This window comes from Wolffia australiana, chromosome 13 (genome assembly GCF_029677425.1).
Source record: "Wolffia australiana isolate 7733 chromosome 13, ASM2967742v1".
NCBI classification, from domain to species: Eukaryota; Viridiplantae; Streptophyta; class Magnoliopsida; order Alismatales; family Araceae; genus Wolffia; species Wolffia australiana.
The window spans coordinates 6,115,235-6,136,386 of NC_135847.1; the positions used below are offsets into that span (position 1 = coordinate 6,115,235).

A 21,152-nucleotide genomic window follows, 5' to 3' on the forward strand; every position below is an offset into this window, starting at 1 on the left:
CTCTGACCGTTCTTAACAGTCTTGGAGTGGGTGATGTCGAAGATGCATTCTCGTAGTGTTCTCGACGAGGACGGTTGACGATGTCTTGCCAACATGGGTGCTTCTTGAATCTTTATGCGTCCCAGAGTAATCTCAATGGAACGTTGAGGCACGTCATCATAAAGTGATCTCAACGTGACGCTGCAGGCTCTAACCATGGAGTGATCTCGACGTGGGCGAGGATAGCTACTCCTCTCTACGCTCTAGTTTTATCTACGATAAGGTGGAGACAAAAGTTGGAAATTTCTTCAACAAATGACTCAACCTTCACTTGGGCATGCTATCCCCATATATAATGAGGATAGGTGCCAAGTGAGATCGTGGAGAGGATGAACCATCGCGAGACGTGGTTTGGCCTCTTTTTAACGGTTACAATCAAAAGAAAACATAAGGTGGACGAGGCCCAAAACACCGGCCCAGTTCGTAAAATCCAAGAACGAAACAAAGCATAGACAAAACAAATAAAAGATAGAGATAAGATGCTTACACGGAGTACTTAAACCTCAAGTCGCGAGCATCGGCACGAGCAGCTTGGCTTGGCTGGAGTCCTCCCGTCTTGGTGTCTGCTGGATGGTCCCGCATCAGTACTCCCTCGAGCGGAGTTTGCCTTCAACTATTTGGTGAACCGCACCACTGGGAAGGCCCCGTTTGAGATCATCTATGGTCAACTTCCAAATCGACCCCTTGACCTCATGCCATTAGACTCTCAACATAGAATCTCAGATAATGCATTAGACTTTTCTGAACATATTAAGAGCATGCATGACAGCATTCATTCACGCATTTCATCACTCAATGAGCAATATATAGCAGCTGCTGATAAGGGTCAAAGGTTGATTTCCTTCTCTGAGGGAGAATTAGTCATGATTAGATTGAGGCCTAAGAGATTAGCTCCAGGGGTCGCTACGAAGCTCCATGCTCGTAGTGTCGGGCCTTTCCCGATAGCCCAGAAGATCAATGACAATGCCTACGTTGTGAGCATCCCGCCAACTTGGGGGATTAGTTCAACGTTTAATGTCAGCGATCTAATCCGATACCTACCCTCGCCACCTATCAAAGAACCTCACAACCACTCGAGCCTTAGTAGTGAAGAGATCGAGAGTAACACAATGTCTCCTCCATTTCCCACCCTTATACTGCACGAAGAGATAGAAACGGTACTGCACGAGGTAATCCACACTAAGGGGGAGCGGGTAGGTCGCACTTTTCTAGTCCATTGGCAGGGATGGCCTTCATCAGACGACACATGGATTACTGAAGATGACTTATGACGATTCCGACCAGACCTGCTCCAGCCACTCGAGGACATCGTGGATCTTCACTCGCTAGAGGATGATGGGGGACCATCGAGTGGACGCCAAGACAGGACGCATCCAGCCACACCGGGCCGATTGCGCTGATGCTCGCCATCCGGGGTTTAAGTACTCCGCGTAAGCCTCTTACTTTCATATTTTCTTTGTTTTTTCATTTGTTATTTTCGTTCTTGGATTTTACGCACTAGGCCGGTGTTTTGGCCTTGTCCTTGTTATGTTTTTATTTTGATTGTACCCATTAAAGAGAGGCCAAACCATGTCTCGCGACGGTTCGTCCTCTCCACAATCTCACTTGGCACCATGTGATCCACGTAGCGTCCTATGTCGGGCGCCCCTGCCAGTGCATCAGGAATGTGCGCTCCACTCGATCCCCTATAGCGTGAATTACTTCATGCAGTACTGTTTCTATCTTTTCCTGCCGCATACGGGTGGGTAGTGAAAATTGGATCTGTGTACTCTCGCTCACTTCACAATCAAGTCTCGAATGGGTGTGAGGCTCTTCAATGGGTGGCAAGGGATGATATCGGATCAAATCACAGACGTTGAAGGTAGAACTAATTCCCCAACTAGGAGGAATGTTCACGACATATGCATTGTCGTTGATCCTTTGGGCTACTCGCAAAGGCCCGGCACTACGAGCATGAAGCTTCGTAGTGACCCCTTGAGAGTGTCTCTCAAGCCTCAATCTAACCATCACTAGATCGCCCTCAGAGAATGTACTGGACCTACATCCCTTGTCGGCGGCAGCCTTGTATTGCTCATTGAGGGATGATATGCGTGAATAAATATGCTCATGCATGCTCCTGAGTTCGTTCGCCAAATCGTATGCATCATTAGAAATTTTGCTACATGACTCTAAGGGAAGAAGGTCAATGGGCTTCCTAGGAAGTTGACCGTACACTATCTCAAACGGGGCCTTACCCGTTGTGCGATTCACCGAGTGGTTGAAGGCGAATCCAGCGCGGGGTAGGACTTGATCCCACATCCTAAGGTTTTCACCCACTAGTGATCTAAGGAGGTTACCCAGACTACGGTTGGTAACCTCCATCTGTCCATCTGTCCGAGGATGGTCCGTAGTGGAAAACTTCAATTGGGTCCCCATGAGAACCCATAGAGTCTTCCAGAAGTATCTCGTGAACTTCACGTCTCGATCAGAGACGATGGTCTTCGAAACGCCATTTAACCTAACCACGTGATCGAAGAAGGGTCGAGCGACTCTAGATGCGTCGGATGCTTTTGAACACGGCACGAAGTGCGCCATCTTCGAGAAGCGATCGACGACAACCATGATGGAATCATGGTTCCTCAGGGTCTTAGGCAGCCCTAAGACAAAGTCTACGCTAACGTCTTCCCATGGCCTGTCGGGGACGGGTAGGGGCATGTAGAGGCCCGCGTTCTGCTTCGTCATCTTTGCTCTCGTGCACGTGGAGCATTGGGAAATGATCTTCCCCACGTCTTGCTTCAGAGATGGCCAAAAGAATTGATGCTCCATCTCCTGGATTGTCTTGTTGATGCCGAAGTGTCCGCTCAAGCCGCCGGTGTGCGTTTCCCATACTTGGAAATCTCGGAGTGATGTCCGGGGTATGCACAGCCTATTGGCGTGAAAGAGGTACCCATCGTCGATGTAGTAATCCCAGGACTTCGGGACGGTGCTATTGTGGACCTGCACGAAGATTTTCCCGAAGTCGGGACAATCGCTGTACTCCTCGCGTAGCTGATCAAACCCACGATTTGGGTCCTCATCACGTTCAAGACCAGTGGTCGTCTACTCAAGGCGTCGGTTACTACATTGTCTTTGCCTTTCTTGTGATGAACAACGAACGTGAAATCCTGAAGATAGGCGATCCACCGCGCGTGGCGATCGCTGACCTTGCGCTGGTCATGTAGGTGGCGTTGCGCACTGTGGTCTGAGAAGAGAACAAACTCCTTCGGGAGGAGATAGTGGCGCCAATGGAGCAGCGACTGCACTAGGGCGTAGAATTCTTGGTCGTAGTTGTCGTAGCGCCGGCGCGTGTCGTTCAGCTTCTCGCTGAAATACTCTACGGGGTGTCCTTCCTGGCTAAGGACTCCCCCTATCCCGACTGCAGAGGCGTCGCAGGACACCTCGAAGACTTTCACAAAGTCGGGTAACCGGAGTACCGGTGCCTCCGTCATAAGCCTCTTCACTAGCTCAAAGGCGCGGTCTGCTGTGGATGTCCACTCGAAGTGCTCCTTCTTGAGGAGGTCCGTGAGGGGTGCCGTGACGCCGCTGAAACCCGGTACGAATCTCCTGTAGAAAGTGGCAAGCCCTATGAAACTATGAACGTCGTGCACGTTCTTCAACTTCGGCCAAGTGGTGATGGCATCCACCTTGGCGGGATCGGGAGCGACTCCTCATGCGTATAAGATGAATCCGAGGAAGGATACCTCGGATACGAAGAAGCTACACTTCTTCGGGTGAGCGTATAGCTTCTCGCGGCGCAGTGTGGTGCACACTAGTCGGAGGTGCTGGAGGTGCTCATCCCTCGTGGCACTATACACTAAGATGTCGTCGAAATACACGACGACGAACTTTCCGATGAACGGCCGGAGTACCTCGTTCATGAGCCTCTGGAAAGTACTCGGGGCGTTTGAGAGCCTGAATGGCATGACGTTCCACTCGTAGAGTCCATCCTTGATCTTGAACGCCGTCTTCCATTCGTCTCTGGGTCGGATCTGAACCTGGTGATATCCACTCCGAAGATCTATATTCGAGTAGATAGTGGCTCCGACCATCTCGTCGAACAAGTCCTGTATCCTAGGGATCGGGAAATGGTACTTCACCGTGATCCTGTTAATGGCCCTGGAGTCACAACACATGTGCCAAGTCCCGTCCTTCTTGGGCGCGAGTAGGGCCGGTACGGCGCACGGGCTAAGGCTCCCCCTGATCAGTCCTTTGGAGAGCAACTCCTTCACTTGCCCGTGCAGTTCCTCGTACTTCACTGGGTCCATCCGGTAGTGAGGCAGGTTCGGGAGAGATGCTCCCGGAACTAAGTCAATGGTGTGCTGTATGTTCCTCAATGGAGGAAGCTCGCAAGGGAGCTCGGCGGGAAATACGTCCGTGAATTCGGCCACTAGTCGGGACACCTCAGGATCCGCGGGCTCCGTCTCCTCCGGTGTCAATGATGGCGAGATGGCGAGCGCAAAACAGACCGGTAGTGTGTCCTCCATGGGCTCAAGGCCTCTTCTAAAGATGCAACCGTTCGTAATGACCGGTGTCAGAGGTGGGACTTCCTGTCCGCTAGTAGGCGCCGGCTAGGGGGTATGGGCACGGGTCGATGGGTACCATATGAGGCGCCGTCCCCCATAGATGAACGAGCATGTGTTCGCTTGTCGGGCTAACTGAACGTCATGGTCGAGCAACCATGGACGTCCGAGGATGATACTACCAATTTTCATTGGTAGTACGTCGCAGAGTACTTGTTCGTCATAAGTGCTCATCTTCAATGGAACATGGCACTGAATCCGTACCGGGAGGGTGGAGGCGTCAATCCATGACACGTTGTACGGCGTCGGGTGCGGTACTAACGTGAGCCCTAGCTTGCGGGCGGTGTCCTCAAATATAGCGTTGACACAGCTCCCGCTATCTACGATAAGCTTGTACGTTCGCCCGACGATCTTCACGTACAAGTAGAAGATGGAAGTGTGCTGAGTAGTGTCTGCACTTCCGAGAGCAGTCGGCGTCAAAGCCAGGGTGGGTGCGCGTGGTGGCACGGATGAGCCGGGCTCGGTGGGGCGCGGGGTCGCCTTAGGTATTGCGATGGCCACGGGAGTCGGTCCCGCTGGTGGAGCGGTGACGGGGCCTGCCCGAGTGGTTTGACCCCTCGATGGAGCGCCCTGCTGGATGCGTAGGGTCTCACCGGGCTAGGCCGGGATCGGGAGTGCCGGGGTAATCTGGATGTACCCGAGGGGTTCCTCATAATTTTCTCATTCAGGGCACTCCCCTGGATACTCATCCACCTCCAAGTCGTCCTCCGATGGGGCGTCTACCGGGTTCCCGTGAATGTCCATGTGCAGGAGCGAGGGACACTCCGTGCGGCAGTGTCCGAATCCCTTGCACTTGAAACATTGCATGGGTTCACGGGCGGCTACAGGGGCCCTAGTGGTCGACACCACGGATGGAGTCGACGGTGCGGGAGCGGGTGCCGGAGCGGGGGCCGGAGTGGCTGGTCGAGGTGGGGCCGGGGTTCCTCGTGTCCACCCGGATGCTGCTCTAGGGGTGGAGCTCGTGGTCGAGCTAGTGCTGCTCACCCGGGGTGCGACGGTGATCGTCGGAGTAGGATCATCATGCGAGTACTCGTTACTCTCCACAAGGCCGTATGCTAAGTCCACGGTGCAAGGGTTTTGTTCTAAAACCTTAACCCCTAGATCTGTCCGTAATCCGTGGACAAAAAAGGCTATCTGAATTTGAGGGCTCTCTACGAATTTGCACCTCATGCGATATTCCTCGAACTCCTCGATGTACTCGCTGACCCCTCGTCGACCTTGCTTTAGGTCCATCCACTTGAGCAACAAGCGGGTCATGTAGAGCTTAGGGATATACTTATCCTTCAACTTGCGAGCCATCTCAGTCCATGTATGGGGTAGATCTCCCCTGAGTCGGGCAGCCTCCTTCTCGTTCTTCCAGAAAATTTTGGCCTGCCCTCCAAGATGAGCCTCGGCGTATGAGACGCACAGGTCGTCGTCCATATGATACCACTAGAAGTAGCTCTCTAAGTCGGATTCCCAGTCGGTGTAATCCTTCGGGTTCCGAGATCCTTCGAAGATAGGTACTTCCATGCGCACGCTCTTCTGAATCATTGCGCGATGCGCTTTGCGTCGTCTCTCTCGTTCATCATCCTGATGACGAGCGGGTGGGGGTCGAGGGACCTCCCGAGGGCCTACTTTCCCTGCATAGTCCGGGACCGGTTTGACCGGAGGTGCCGGTGGTGGATAGTAGACCGGTGGTACCGGTGGTGCGACGGGTGCCTCTGGGGCGTAGCCCGGGTATGGGTACGCCGCGGTCAGTGCTGGGGGCACGGGGTGGACCGCATGCTCTGGATATGGGTGAGGAGCGTAGGCGGGTGCTACGGCAGGCTGGCCTTGCGTGCCGATAGGGTAGGTCGGCTGTGGTGCCGGCGGGTACCCCGTGGGGTAGTGCGGGGCCGCGATAGGTGGCGCGTGGAGTGCGCTATGGGGCTGAGGCATGGGTACGTGCGCCGTGCTATAGTATGTCGGCGGCCCATAAGTAGTCAGGGCCGCCAAAGGAGGGGCGCCATATGGTAGCCCAGTCGGTCCTGCGGTATAGGTTGGCGCATAAGGCGCCGGAGCATAGGTCTGCACGGGGGGAACCCCGTGGTGTTGACTGGGTGGGGGCGGTCTCGCCTCCGATGAGTAGTGCTCTCTATCCTGTCGATAGAAGCGTTCCTCGGGGAATCGCTGCACGCGATACCCGTCGAGTGGTGGCAATCGTTGGCGGTGATGATCCCAGCTCCGCTGCTTGTGGCGTCGAGGTTGCCACGCCGGTTGGTCGTACTGTGGTGCTGCTCCACGCCATGGAGGGACATACGCCGGGACCGGGGCGGGGCTGCTCGGCATGGGGGGCCTTGCCCGGGCGTTGGGGTATATCCCCCGACGAGCTCGTGGTCTGGTGATCACTAGGCGGTACTCTAGGGCTAGCCGCGAAAGAGGACACACGGTCCTCGGCTCTAGGGGCCGGGTGGGGTGATGTTACCCCACCGTTCGGAGTAGGGACCTGAGGTACGGGTGCCTGAACTGGAGGAGGAGGGGGAGGCAACGGTGCCTCCTCGTTCACTATCAGGTCCTCATAGTATGGGAGATATAACGGATCTCCCGGGGGTCGACCCTCTACGTTAGGATCAAAGTCATGATCCGCGCCGGAACCTTCCGCGTCGGTGTGCTGCCTCTAGTCCCGTGTCTGAACCATTCTACAGTCAACTTCTTCAGAATTGTCTACGGGTACTATCTAGGTGATGCTACTAAATGCGATGGATGATATGATGTGTGTGTTTTTTTTTCTGTGCAAATGAAAATGAAACGACGTGTAATAAGTGCGGAAATAAGTAAATAATATCCGACCGACCGTGTTAAGCAAGCGCTAACACGACCGGCTCTGATACAAATATGATGTAACACGGTAACGTCGAGATCGACAGCTCGTGTTACGTCACAGTATGCTGCCGATGAATGAACACAATAGTCGATGAATGCGCGTTGAAAAATCCTCAAGAGTGACGAGGGCGGGCCAGTAGTGGGGCGTAGTTCCAGTAAATCCTATTCCACGACGAGATCTGGTTTGACTCCGGGTGACCCGCAGGATCTATCGAACGAACATGACGCGAGAGGCATTTGACCGCCCTAAGGAGTTCACTTCAGATGACTATAATCCACCATCTATCCCAAGAAACCCTATCACTCGACGAGAGGCTAGTCCTAACTGATTTCTTGACAATATCTAGCACCAGAGGAACTGATAGCGGAAGACAACACTGCACAAGGTAATGATACTGTAACGAAAAAGGGCGATCGAGCTGGTACCTGGGATCGTTCGTCAACGTTGATCCAGAAAAGAATCCCACTCTCCGGGCAATCACACAGCTACCCTTCGAGAGTAAGACCCACACCAAGGGAGCAAGTTGACTCCGCACAGCACAGTTGGAGGAATTCCACGAGTCTGGTGGAGAATCGGCAACAGTAGTTACCCGGAGGTGGGTGATTGATTTCCCGGTCAAAGAAGCAGCTATGGCAGAGAGAACTGCCACGGTGAGGGAAGCCAAGCAGGTTTGCGCCCGGCTTGCTGCAGAGGTCGGGCAACGGCGCCCACGAGCGGCCTACGCGAGGGAGACGGCACACGGTACCGGCGACCTGGAACGGCTGCGACGGCGAAGGGCGATATTGGGCGGCCTCAAGGACCGGAGCTGGCCGCAACAGTGGCTGGCGGCGTTGGGAGGTCTGTAAGGACCAGCGGATACCGCACGACAGCTGACAGCGTAGGAAGGACTGAAGGACCGGCGAGTGCAGGAGTTGACGGACAAGCCGTCGAGGGCGGGCGTCGCGCGCGCTAAATTTCAGTCGGCCACGTACGCTGGGCCGCGGTGGACCTACGGTGCTCGAGGTTATACGTCCACGCGTGGCAGAAGTCCGGCCTCTATCGGTCGGCCAGAGGGAGCTCCCGATGAGGAAGAGAGGCGACGATTTTGCGGGCGAGGTCAGGCCACAGAAGGCGGCCCGAAAAGCGCACAAGCGAGGGCGATCTCACGGCGGCCGTCGGCGAGCAAGGTTGATGGCGAGTCGGCGGGAAGCTCAAGGGGCACTGAAGGGAGCTGGACAGTCTGCAACTTCAGTCGGGAGGTAGGGGATGACCCCCTTGCTAATTTTGACTATCAGACTTTTGAACGGAACTTGACTAGAAAAGAAAAGATTGAGATTGTTTTTCCAAAAGACAGACCAAGAAGTCCTTGGGCAGGCCTCCCCTTTATATAGGTGGGGGAAGGGAGGATGCCAAGAGACTAGACTAAGGGGAGGGTTCTGTCAAGTGGCGTGGCCCTCCTCTTTACACGAGAACCAACAAACATCAAATGCGAGACCGGTCCAAAGCACGACGCAGTCCAAAAGCAATACTTCAGAAAAAATAACAACGCTTACTTGGGGTACTTGAACTCCGGGTCACGGATGTCGGCACGAGCGGCTCGGAGAGGTCGAATATCTCCTGTGTCGGTGTCGACGCGATGGTCCCCCATCAGTGGCGAGGCCGATGAAGCTCCGTACGTCGAGGAGGCTGGCCGGTGACGGCCCGGATGTGATGGCCCGGACCTTGTCTGGGTCTGCGGCAACGCCCTGGGCGGATACGATGAACCCGAGAAAGGCAACTTTCGATGTGAGGAAGCTACACTTCTTAGGGTGCGCGTATAACTGTTCGCGCCGAAGGACCGTGCAGACCTGTCGAAGATGGTCGGGGTGCTCCTCCCTCAACTGGCTATAGATGAGGATGTCGTAGAAGTAGACGACGATGAATCGCCCAATAAAGGCGCGCAATACCTCATTCATGAGGCACTGAAAGGTACTCGACGCGTTGGAGAGGCCAAAGGGCATGACTCTCCATTCATATAACCCGTCCTTAATCTTAAAGGCGGTCTTCCATTCGTCTCCGGGACTAATCCGACAGTGGTGGTAGCCATTGGGTAAGTCTATCTTCGAGAAGATAGTGGCTCCAGCCATCACGTCGAAAAGGTCCTAGACGCGGGGAATGGGAAAACGGTATCATACCGTTATCTTGCTGATGGCACGGCTGTCGCAGCACATGCGCCATGTGACGTCCTTCTTCGGAGCTAGTAGAGCAGGTATGGCGCAAGGGCTGAGACTCTCCTAGATGAGGCCCTTTGCGAGTAACTCGGGGACCTGTCGAAGTAGCTCCTCGTATCTCTACGGCTCCATCCGATAGTGTGGCAGGTTCGGCAATGAGGCACCGGGCACGAGATCGATCACGTGCTGGATGCTATGCATCGGCGGTAGTTCGCCGGCTAGCTCCTCCCAGAACACATCGCTAAACTCTGATAGTATGGCCTCAACCTGAGGTGGTCAGTGCTCTACGGGTGGATCAGCGGAGACGTCAAGGGTGACGACGAGGCACAAGGGCGTGTTGTCTCCCTCGCGGCCCAAATCTCGAACGAACAAGGGGCCTTGGTCGGGACCGGCTTGTTCGTCGGTTTCATTGTGTATGGGTGCCAAGTGACTCATTGTCCCTGGTATAAGAATGAACACGTGTTCGTCCTTCTGGCTAGAGTGACGTCGTGGTCATATAGCCAGGGACGGCCCAAGATGATGCTTCCCACTTTCATGGGAAGTACGTCACAAAGGACGCTCTCATCGTAGGCACTCACCTTCAACGGTACGCGGCACAAGCTCTTCACCGGTACGATAAAGCGTCTATCCACGACACGTCGTAGGGAGTCTGATGGGGAATCGGGGTTAGCCTGAGTCGGGTAACCATCGTATCGGATATGGCGTTGATGCAACTCCCGCTGTCGACGATCAGTTTACACACTTTGTCATTGATCTTGACATAAGTGTAAAAGATCAAGGTGCGGAGCGACGTGTCTGCCATAGGGTCCAATCGGGGTGCTACTAGAGCGGTCCGAACAGGTGGGGCGAATCGAGGTGGTGGTCACTGATGACTCTCAATAAGTCATCAAATATTTAGACTTTTAAGTATCAAAGCATCAAGAATATTTAGCTAATTCATGTGAGTTGTCATGCATATGCATTATTTTATAAAATTACTAACCCCACTTGATTCTTCGAATCAAGTGGATTATATTTGACATTTTTTGGTTAGTAAGTTCAGAAACAGGTTAAGACAACCAAAGGAGGACGACAAGAATCAAGAGGAGTTGGCGAAAATTCAAGAAGAAGAAAATTCTGAAAATGCCCCCGGGGCATGTGTTTAAGAGAAACCTATAAATACTCTCTTGAGAGTTCATTTTGAGGTTGTCCAGAATTTTCTCTAAGGAAGCTAGGGCTTGGAGAAGAAGGTGTTCTGCAGACCCTCCAGTAGCTGATGAGCCATTGGAGCTGGGAGGAGAGGCAAGCTGAAGAGTATCCGCTCAAGAAGATCGCCGACTCGCCGGACAGGACGTGACACGAAGTCGGAGTGATTGAGCTGGTTCAGCTTTGTATTCTTCTCCCTCTTGGACAATCTCGGTTGGGCTTGAAGCCACCTGCAAGGTTCTTCAGCATTCTCCAACCAGAGTTGTTTATGTTTTAGTTAATCTAAAGTTTTTTGGTTGTTCAATTCATCCTACTTCTTGTTTTCCCTCAAAAATCTACAGCTCTCTACTGAATTTGCACTAGAAATTCTCACACGCAGCCAGCAGCCACCGCCAGCTCCAGGCCTCAGCCTAGGTCGCCAGCAGCTGCTACGCAGCAACTGCGCGCCCAGCAGCGCGCAAACGCCGCCCGCAGCAGCGTAGTGCGCAGCACGCCCGCGCGCAGCTGCCGCAGCAGCTGCGGCGCGCGCAGCAGCGCCGCGCACAATTGCCGCTGCAGTTGCGTCGCCAGCGCACGCCAGCACCGCCGCCAGCGCAGGTCGCAGAGGCACGCCGCATGCAGCTGCCATACGACACGCCGCCGATAGCAGCCATGCGCAGGCGCTACAGCACAAACACCTGGTGTTTGTGAAATTGCCCCAAGGGCAAGGCAAATCCTCGAAAGGAAATCCTTCATCAAGATTTGTTGCACCGAGACTTTTAAAGAAAACTCTGTCGTTTGTACTGAAGATCATTTACCAGAGTTTATACTTGAGGATTGAGATTTAAAAGAACTGATTTGATAGAAAGAATTCTTCTGCTGTTTTTTGCCGTCTCCCTTTGGATCGACCCTCACTCGCCCTAAGCTGTGACCTTATAAATTTCGTTGTATAAGCTCAATCCTCACACGCATTAACTGATAAATAACCAGTAAAAACCACTAAAATCGAGCTTATCAGTCGCGCTCTGCTAGCACTGGGCTGGTCGATGGCGATGTTGGCCAGTGGGCGGTCTGGGGCTCATGGCGCCGATGACGGAGACGCGCGAGCAACCGTGATCTGGATGTAACCGAGCTGTGCGTCGGGCTCCTAGTACTCGATGGTGAACTCTTCCTCCTCGTGATAGTGATCATCCTGTGCGGCTTCCACATCCTCTATATAGCCGCGGTCGACGTCTCCAACGTCGATCTATAGTGCCGAAGACGGGCATTGGTTTGCCCGGTGCCCTCTACCTTGACACTTGAAGCACGTTACGTGTGCTTGGCTGACAGTGATGCTACGGGTCGGTGTGTCGTTCTTGACGACCCGAGCCAGTGGGTAGAACCCATGGAAGTGGCGGGGGTGGTTCCTTGTACCCCAGTGGTCTGGGTAGCCTGTATGGTTGCACACGGGATAGTCCGAGCAGGAATAGGTAGAAACGGAGTGGTCCGGGGCACGGTGGTCGCACTAGGTGGTGTCGCCTCGTCACTTGAAGAATCCCTGTGCTCGACTAGGTGATACGCGTCATATACCTCAATCGGGTTGCACTTGAGAACCTCGTTGCGCAGGGCTGGTCGGAGCCCGTGGGCGAACAATCCGATAATGACTCGCGGATCCTCCATGAATTGGCAACACATGTGGCATTCCTCGAACGCCTCGATGTATTCCATCACAAAGAGTCGACCTTGCCTAAAGTCAAGCCACGTGAGGAACAACAACATCTGATACTATCGAGGAACGTACTTGCTCCATAACTTTTGTGCCATCTCAACCCAGGACATGATGGGTCATCCTCGTCGCTCGGCGGCAACGCGCTCGTTCTCCCAGAATATCTTGGCTTCACCGGCAAGTCTCATCTCCATGTACTCGATGTAGAGGTCATCGTCCATGCGATACCACCGGAAGTAGGAGTTCATGCTTGACTCCCAGTCGATGAACTCCTTGGGTTTCTGTGAACCCTCGAAGACGGCAACGTCTGCACGTACGCTCCTCTGGATATCGGCGCGGTGCTCCTCCCATCGTCGTTCATCATCATCCGAGTGCCTGTCGGGCACCGGGTAGTCCTTGTGACGCAGGTCGACACGTCATCGAGGTGAAGACAGCTCGCGGTCACAGTCGTCCCTATGGCCGGGACTACCATCGCGAGGGGCGCGGCCCTCAGGCGTCGCGCGTGGCGGGTGATGTGGGACATCGTCGTCCCTCTCATGCCGGCGGTGTGGTGGCCGATAGAGGTTGTCACGGCAGGCAGATATGTCCGCTACCTGCTGGTGATCGTGGGGCCGGACGGGTTCGTCTCGGCGCGCTGGGTGGTCGACGTCCAGGTCACGATTTCATCGTCAGACGTAGTGGTCCGGTCGGGCCGGTCGGTCGACCTCGTAGTCGCGGGCGTAGTCGTCCCGCTGGTGTCGGCTATCTCGAGCACAGGTGTCATGTGGGCCTCATACGGGGTCTAGGTCAGGACGTCCATGGTATGGGACGTCATCGTATCGGCGGTCATAGTCCTCGTAAACGTCTTCGTCTTCGTCATAGGGGCCCCTCCATCGTGGCGCGTGTCGATCGACCCAAGGTGGGTCGTGTCGTCGTCCTCGAGCGGGGAACACAGGTCTAGGTCTGTGTACGGGGGATCAGGGGCGCACGACCATCCGCTCCATGCGCTCCATCCTGGCGGCCATGGCACGAAAGTGCGCCCCTTGGTCGTCATACGGGTCCTCTCGGGGTTGAAGCCGGCGGTGTACTCCTCCTCGTCCGCGTCATGTGCCTCGTCCGTGAGTAGCGGTGCTCCGGGGTATGACCTCGTCAATGGGAGTCTTCCCATGCGGTTGACGGCCTACGGTCATCTCTTCGTCGTAATCACTGGGAGGGGACTCGCCGCGGGAAGGCGGTGAAGCGTGTGGTGAGATCCGTAGATCACGAGACGTGCTAGTGGGATCTCGCGGTCCGGATGACTCGGGGGCACCCATAATGGTGGGTGCAGTCCCCGCGGCTTCGATAGGCGGCAGTATCAGGCCGGCTACCGCTGTCGCGGGACGGTGCTCTGAGAGGGCAGTAGCGTGGCCTCTCTCATCAGACGATGGTTCTGACCATCGCAGGGAGGTAGAACCTCCGCGTTGAGCTCTCCGGCTCGATCGCGTCTCTATGGCCATCCCTAGGGGAACTTAGATGCGTTTTGAAAACGATGAAATGCGATGCGATGCGGATGAAGAGAGTGATGCGAATGCAGCGTCAGAGGCACGCTGTGAGCAACCACAGCCTGCTCTGATACCAATTTGATGCAGGACAACATCACGGATGAGGTCCTGCGTCACCGAGGGGTGGAACTTATTATCGAGGCCGTCGGTGCGCGACGTCTACCCGGGGCAGTCGTCTAGCACGGTGGTCCTACGCGGATGATCTACGATGAGATGCACGGGTGGGGGTGTCGCACGTGCAGTTGCCAACAAGCAGAAGGGTGCCGACTTTCCAGTATTGACGGGGTCGCACGGGGGATGGGAAGTCGACCTCCTGACCCTCGTCCGGACAGACGAGGTTGCTACGTTGCCGAACGGGATTTCTCTCGCCGGATGTGGTCACACGTGACGGGCGAACCCGACTCGTACCAAACCAGGAAAGACGCTCAAGGGTACGTAATCTTCACTCATCCTTTCGCACTCACCTACATCTAACCCGAGTGCGGTGGAGGCAAAAGAAAGCGTGCTGCAAGAAATAAAAGACGGGTTAGGGAACCGTGTACCTGGTCGTCGCCTCAGGTCATGGGCATCATCATGAGCAGGATGGTTGGCCGAGTGCCCAAGGTGTCTAGGGGTATGACGTCGATCGCTGACTCGGGGCACCAGATCGGTCAGGCGCGGTCAGTTTACAGCTTGACCGGAAGGGTGTGGAAGGAACATGCGGGGCCGGGCACCGGTGCTGCACGGCGTTGGGCACGTCAAGTGTGGTGCAGGATGCACTAGGAGGCACGACGGTGCCGCAGAGCATCCGGTCAAGAGGAACAGACGCACGGCTCTAGCACATTCAGCGCAGGGAGCGCACACGGGTACGGCATGGCACGCGCACTGGGTGCAAGGCAGCTAGGGGCGCGAGTGCAGTGTTTCACTCACTCACGGCGGAGTAGTCACCAGCCGGTAAACATGGCGGAAGGCGGACCCGTTCTGCGATGGGCGAGCGCAGGGCGCCGAAGGGCGGCCGAGTGCAGTCCGGGCAGGGACCTGTTCTGCGATGGCCGAGTGCAGTCCGGGCAGCGGGACATCGGTGGCTGGCTGTGGCCGACAGAGGCGACGGTGCATGATTGCACTGCGTTGACTGACAGAGTCGCCGGCAACACGAAGGTGGGTGCGAGCGACTGAGTCGTCGGGGTGGTGCAACTTCTCATCAATCAGGAGTGCGCGGGGTTATCGCGGAGAGCCTGGTAAAAGGGGAGGCGGGGGTGGATGATCCCGGAGCAGGGGGAAGGGAAAATCGTCGTACGGTGATGCTGCTGGTCGGCGCGGTGGCCATGGCGCCACGCACCCACAGAGGATTCCACGATCGCAGGAGCACAGCGAGCTGACTGCGGCGACCCACGAGCACTCAGCTCTATGTCGAGTACATGGGAAGGAGCCTGGGTGGCATCCAGGCAGAGGCGTCGGAAAGGACGGCGACCTGAAGGGCGTTAGCGGCAGAGAGTCCCCCTTCTTCAGCGAACTTCTTCCCTCTTCTCTACCTTCTTCTTCTTCCATCTTCTTCTATAGTGCTATAACCCTAATTCTTCACCATAGGTAAACAAACGTTCATTCTTTCAAAATTCATCGACAACTGATTGTTAGGGCACCCATCCTACCCTTATATAGGGGGGGGCATGGGGGCCCTTAGACCAAAAGACCCTTTAACTGGACTAAACAAACCTATGACCTAATGGACATGAAAACAACGAGGCGACCAGGAAAACAAAGATGAAACAGGAAGGGGGGAGGGAAGATCCTTATGAGGTCGAACCTCCCTCCTTACACGTGATCAAGACGTGTAAGAAAATAATGAACGACGAAGACTAAAATCAAAATGGCGAATAAAACAAAGATGTAACGATGATGGTATGGTGTCCATTACCCGGGGTATTTGAATCCGAGTGTGCGTACCGTCGCCTTAGCTTGTCAAGCTGGCTGAACACAAACGGTGGTGCTGTCGTGGACGATGGTGACGTCTCCAAAGACGTATCCGGGGCTGCGGTTGTGGCTGCGCCATCAAACTCTTGTCTCCACCATATCGTAGTTAGCGTGTAGAGAGGGTTGGCTATCCTCTCCCACATCGAGATCACTCCGTGGTTAGAGCCCGCATCGTCGAGATCACTCCGTGGCGTCGTGTTTCAATGACCCGTCGAGATCACTCCGAGTTGCTTAAATATTCAAGAAGACGTTCTTTTCTTGAAGCCAAGAAGCCCTCTGTCGAGATCACTCCAAAGGGTCTCAAGGATTCAAGAAAGCATCATCAAGGGAGAAGCGTCATCAACCGTCACCGTCGAGATCACTCTGGGTATGCGGCGCCGTCGTTCATCCCAAAGATTTCACTAACTGCCTCCAAGAACGCCCTCTCCTTGGGAATCTTGGGTTGTTAAGCCCCAAGAAAACTCTTCTTGGAGGCTATCCTCCCCGCCCCTGCCGTTGTCCACCGCCGCCATCGCCCTCCACCAAGATCCAGCCAAGATTCGCCCAGAACTCTCCAAGAACCCTCCAAGAAGATCAAGAAACGACAACCTACCACAGTCTCATTGGGTGGTCATTTTCAAGAAACCTTCCTCTTGGAGGTCTCGCACCTTCCCCCGGTGTCAGTGCCCCTTCTACAGACCAAGAACACCCTCTCCTTGGGAATCCTGGGTTGTTAGGCCCCAAGAAACGTCCAAGAAACCTCTTCTTGGAGGCTATCATCTCCGCCCCCTGATGAACATAGTTTTATCATAAACTATGCCATCATTTACACATATATCTTATCATGAAAGGACAAAGAGTTTATGTTTTATTGCTAATTATAAGTTTCTTTTGACTAACCCCACTTGTTTCTATGAATCAAGTGGATTAGATCTCATCTTTGTTTAAATAAGTACATATACTTAGTAGAAGATCAGATATGGATCAAGAGAGGCCCTTGGACCAAGTCAAAAATCATCTATGGATCTGGAGGGGCACCTGGACAAAGTCAAAATGGCGGTTATGCATTAAAATAAACCAAGTCAAATGGTGATCATAAGTCAAGCTGGACCATTCAAACAATCCAAGCAGTTTTAAGAGAAGAGATCCTATAAATACCCTCTCAAAAAAAATGTTTAGGGTTGTCTAGAATTTTGATTGAAAAAGTGGAGTGTTGTTTGTTCTGAAAGTTCTGTAGACCCTCTATTGTTGATGAACAATTGAGTGGAGTGAAAAAGCAACGCTGAGAAGACTCTAAGGAGGAGGATCGTTTACCAGCCAATCAAGGGTGTGACACAAGGTAAATGTGATTTTTTAGAGTTCAGTAAATTGCTTAATAATTCCTTTTTAAGACATATTCAATTGGGTTGGAAAGTACAGGATTGTAACTTTCCAACATATCCAATTAAATGTGTTCAAAAATTCTTATTTTAAAGTTATTGTGTGACAAGAAGATCTAAAACTTTGTCAAAATTTCGACAAAGAATTAGATTTAGCCTTGTAGCTCACAACCGTGCAGCCACAGTGCACAGCCGCGCGCAGTGCCACTGCGTAGCCGCAACGCACAGCCGCGCAGTGCACAGTCACACGCAGTGCCGCTGCGTAGCCGCAGCGTACAGCCACGCGCAGTGCACAACCGCGCACAGCACCGCTGCGCAGCCGTAGCCCACAGCCGTGCGGCCGCAGCGCGCACCCGCGCGCAGCATACAGCCGCACACTGCTGCGCAGCCGCAGCACACAGCCGCGCACCGCTACAAAGCTACAGCGCACCGCCGCACGCAGTGCATGGCCATGCGCCGCTGCGCAGCACTACACATAACCGTGCAGTGCTAATCTCATAGAGATCTAGATTTTGACTAAGTCCAGATCTGTATGAAATTTGAATTTAAATTTTGAATTAATAAATCTTAAAGTTTAAAATAGTTAAATCTTTATTCTTATTTCAAAACTTGAAATCTTAAAACTATCTTAAAACAATTATTGATTGAATTGAAATAGAAATTTAACAGAAATACCTGCTCCTTGTGGTTCAACCCTTACTTACCCTAGGTTAGTGAGGTAATTTTATTTGTTGAATAATCTCAAATCCTCACACATTGATAAGCTAAACGAGTCTTAAAATCGTTATTTAAAACATTAAAATTTGGGATTATCAACTGGCGCCATTGCTGGGGAACACGGTTAATCAGTGAAAAATATTTTTTTTCAATTATTTATGTTTATTTTTATATAAGCTGAAGGATTAAAACCCCTCAGCTCATTGTATTTCTAACATCTTGATTTGAGATTTGTGGTAGTAACAAGATCTAAAGCTTGTCGAAGAATAGAAGAGGAGGTGACTCAAGCAAGGCACTCATTTCCAGAATCTTCAATCGCAAAGCAAACTAAAGAGAATCAAAGCATGGCAGAAGAAGGACATCCTCATAAAAATATAGAAGGAGAACGATGCTTGATAGATCAACACCATCAGGGAGCAAACTGATATAAATATAAATGTGGGAGGAGTCATGTTCAGGTATGACAATGCTTTAATAAATTCTTTACCAGAATTATATGGTCATGCTTCACAAAATCCTTTAGAATTTTTAGATGACTTTCATATTAGATGTTCTTCTCAAAATGTACCAAGTCTATCTACCGAAGCTTTAAAAATGAAATATTTTCCATTAACTTTAAAAGACAAAGCTTTTGCATGGTATCAAAATTTAGGCATTACATTTAGATCTTGGGAAGAAATGCAAAATAAATTTTTACAAAAATTTTATCCTCTTTCCAAAAAAAATTTATAGAAGAGAAATTTATAATTTTCATTGTCATGAAAATGAGGCATTTAGTGAGGCATGGGAAAGATTTAATGATTTAATTAGAAAATGTCCTCATCATGGTATTGAAAATTGTCAATTAGCTCAAATATTTTATGAATCATTGTCGGATTTTATGAAAAATAAAGTAAATCTAGCCACTGGAGGAACTTTTTATATTGCTTATGAAGATGAAGTTTTTGATGTGCTAGAGAGAGTAGCAGAAACTGACTTGCAGGAAATAGGAGCAAACCACAATGGAAGGAACTCACAACCAAAGAGAGGAGGTGCTTTGCAAGTTAAGATCAAAGAATCAGAATTACATGCAGGAATCAAGGAGACCAACCGGAAACTAGAAGAGCTAACCTCAACTTTGAAAACTGCTTTTCTAAAAAATAGTTCTCCTATTGTTAAAGCTAAAATCTGCTCTCTCTGTTTCAGCAAGGATCATGAAGATGGAGCTTGTCAGCCCGTAGAAGAAGTTAATGCATTCACTCAACAACAACCTTCTAGGGCTGGACAAAAGATAAACAAATATAATGCAGAAAGTTTCAATCAAGGAAATAAACCGCAATTTCAACCAAAGTTTCAGTTTTAGAATCGACCTCAACAACCCTACCAGGTTCAATCACAACCACTTCAAGATTTATCTTCACTAACTCTTGTGATTTGAGATATGATAGAAAAACAGAATCAAAAGCTTAGAACATAGATTGAAATGCGGATGCAAATGATGATGAGGTTCCAGACCAAGCAAATGTTAGAATCTCAAGAGCAAACCAGAAGATTGCTAGAGAGCTTTAGGATGGGATCACTTGAACATGGAGGTAAGGGAGTTGACTATAACTCCCAAGAAGGTCGATTTCCAACTCAACCTAGTATCAATCATTGCAATTTATTTCATGTAGAAAAGTCTTTTCATGAAGAAGAGAGTCATGAGGATCTTGAAATTTTGGCAATTTCAAGACTGATAAATGGAAAATAACTTCCAGATCCTCATGTGTCTTTAAAAACAATCTAGAAATGAAAATGAGTTTGAGGATGAAGATAAGGAGCTTTCTCACAAGAAAGAACCTTTACCTTCAACTCATGCTCAAGACATTCCTTATCCCTCTGCTCTAAACAGAAAGAAGCCAGTTTGTGAGTATGAAACTAGGCTTTTAGAAAATTTTAAGCAAGCCAGTAGTTTTAGAAGATATGATTAAGTGTGCTCCCTCATTAAAAAAATATCTTAAGGATTCATGTACTAGTGGAAAGCCTAGAAAGGTAGTGAAATTATCTGAAAATGCTTCTAGTATTTTGAATTCTATTCCTATAAAAATGAGAGATCCAGCAGCTCGATTTATTACTTGTGAAATAGGAGGAAAAATAGTTTCTAGAGTTTTATTAGATACCGGAACAAGTATTAGTATTATCCCAACAGCCTTGTATGAAGAATATGGATTTGGAGAATTAGAAGAAATTAGTATGGATCTATTACTGGCTGATGGAACAGTTAGACAACCTGAAGGCAAATTGATGGATGTCATGATTAATGTGGAGAATTGTGAAATTCCTGTAGATTTCATTGTTACAGATGTGAATGTGAAAGGAGATATCAGTTTAGCTCCCATCATTTTAGGAAGACCCTTTTTAGTGACAGCTAGGACAATTATGGATTGGGATAAGGGAACTGTTGAATTTAAGATAAGAAATGAAAGAGTTAAAATTGATATTTCCAAAATGATAAAATGCCCATTGGGAAGTAGTGAAGAATTAAAATTTTGTGAAGAAGAAAATGAAGATATTGAGGAAATAGAGGAGTACCTATTGAGTATTGAAGAAGTGGATACAAAAACCACTTCAATAGAAACTCCCTAAGAATTAAAGCCTTTACCATCTTCTCTTCAATATGCCTATTTAGATTCCATGAGGACTTTACCTGTGATTATATCTGCATCTCTTACCCAAACTCAAGAAAAGGATCTACTTAGGGTTCTTAGAGATCATAGGAAAGCTTTGGGATGGACATTTGATGATATAAAAGGGATTCCACCTTCTATTTGTGAACATCGAATATTTATGGAAGAAGAATCTAGGCCATGTAGAGAGCATCAGAGAAGGCTAAATCCTTACATGAGAGAAGTCCTTGAGAAGGAAATTTTGAAATGGTTAAAAGCAGGGATTATTTATGCTATATCTGATAGCAAATGGGTAAGTCCTGTTCATATGGTACCAAAGAAATCTGGAATTACTGTGGAGGTAAATGAGAAAGGAGAAGAGGTTCAGAAACGATTACCTATTGGAAGGAGAATATGCATAGATTATAGAAAACTCAATAAAG

At 51.0% G+C, this 21,152-nt stretch overlaps 1 non-coding gene across 1 annotated transcript; it reads right to left on the reverse strand.

Annotated features, from left to right (window-relative positions):
- Positions 1–18,809: 18,809 nt before the first annotated feature.
- LOC144711542 (small nucleolar RNA R71) lies at positions 18,810–18,916 on the reverse strand. The gene has a single exon (XR_013583595.1). It is a non-coding gene; the product is annotated as a small nucleolar RNA R71 (small nucleolar RNA).
- Between the last annotated feature and the right edge of the window lie 2,236 nt (positions 18,917–21,152).